The following is a 1,569-nucleotide window of genomic DNA, read 5'->3' as shown; positions in this document are numbered from 1 at the left end:
TCAAAATGCCAGAGGATAATGACCTTCAACCTAGAATTCTATACCCAGCCAAACTATCAAGAAAGTATGCAAGTACCCAATGAGACTCTCTTAATAAAGATATTCCAGACATACAAATGCTCCACCAAAGTAAGAACATAAAACAAGAAGAGGAAGACAAGGATATGAGGCCCAATGCAGGGTACATGTGGGAGGGATGGAAAGGAGCCCCCAGCCAAGAGGAGGATGAAGGGGGGATGACCAGACGCAGAGGGAAACGAGGTCCCATTGGAGCAGCGCGACTCAAGAGACAGGTCAAATGCTGTCATTACCATTCCTGTACAGGTTTAAATCTATAGACGGACTGCCCAGGTGGGCTGGCCCAAATTCTCAGCTGGACTTGTCATTGTGTTCCCCAGTCACTGCTCTTCTGCCTGTGTCTTGATATCTGGGACACAGAGGTAATCCATTTCACCCCATGTACATGTGTCCCTCCACCCTGCTCCTGAGGCTGTGGTTAGCTCTTGGTGGGCTTAGGTGGAGACAGTCCAGGTGGTCCATCCTCCAAGAACTGATTCCTGTTGGTCATTTGGTACCTGGTCCTCAACAGAGCCTGAAGGTGCCCCCGTGGTGACAAACCCTGTTTCTCCCTTGCTCCCTGGTATCTCCAGATAGAGCTCTTAAAACTCACAGGGAGAGAGAAGCCACAGTAGAGCCAAAGCCTTCTCCTGTAAAACTTTATCTTATCGCAACAAAACCACCCTTTTCTTACAAGCCCCACTGGCACAAGCTGTCCATGCTCCAGAGCGAGGTGATATCTGACATAGGGATCCTACATAGTTGACTAAACCATCAGGAAATGCAAGGGGATGATTAGAAGTTGGGATGGTGGTTATCTGGGCCGGGGGAAGGGAGCGCGTGATGGAGGTGGGGGTGGAGCTCCCCCTCACGGGCTGTGTTGTGCTCCTTAACCTGGGTGGGGCATGCACAGGTGTCTGTCCTGTCATTGCTCTTAATCTGTGCAGACAGATTTTCCACGTTCCTCTGTGTGCATTACATATATCAAAATAAGAAATCTCCATTTTGATGAGTGAATGTACTCAGTCCAGGGCCTGGCACACAGCAGGGTCCCTCATCTTCTGTCCTCCTCCTTCAGGGCTGAACATTGTTTTCAGCAACTGCCAACTTCTTCCTCCTCAACTCAGTTCACCGCGCCATGCCTGGTCCTGCCATGCCTGGCCTGGCCCATGCTGGATGCTGAGGACTCCACGTGCAGTAGAAGTCCCTGCCTGCCTGGGATGAGGGTGTGTGTATGTGTACACAGAGACAAACACGATGCTGGGGAGCCTGGAGCGAGGGCCCTCGGCTTTCAGGAGGATGGACAGCAACGCTTTCCAGGGCTGTAGGAAGAGGCTGCATGCAGGCTGAATGCATCACCTGCTAAAGCAGGGGCAGCTTCTTGTAGGATGTCTCTCTGAGCAAAACAAATTGCAGGACTCCAGGAGGGGCCTGGTGGTAAGGTCACCCTCAGCTGGCTCCCAGCAGGAGTGAGTGACGTCTCTGGGCAAAACCCATGACCTTCACTGCTTC

Source organism: Neomonachus schauinslandi, chromosome 2 (assembly GCF_002201575.2).
Source record: "Neomonachus schauinslandi chromosome 2, ASM220157v2, whole genome shotgun sequence".
Taxonomy (NCBI): Eukaryota; Metazoa; Chordata; class Mammalia; order Carnivora; family Phocidae; genus Neomonachus; species Neomonachus schauinslandi.
The sequence above is the reverse complement of the archived record's forward strand: the minus strand, read 5'-3'. Positions refer to the sequence as shown.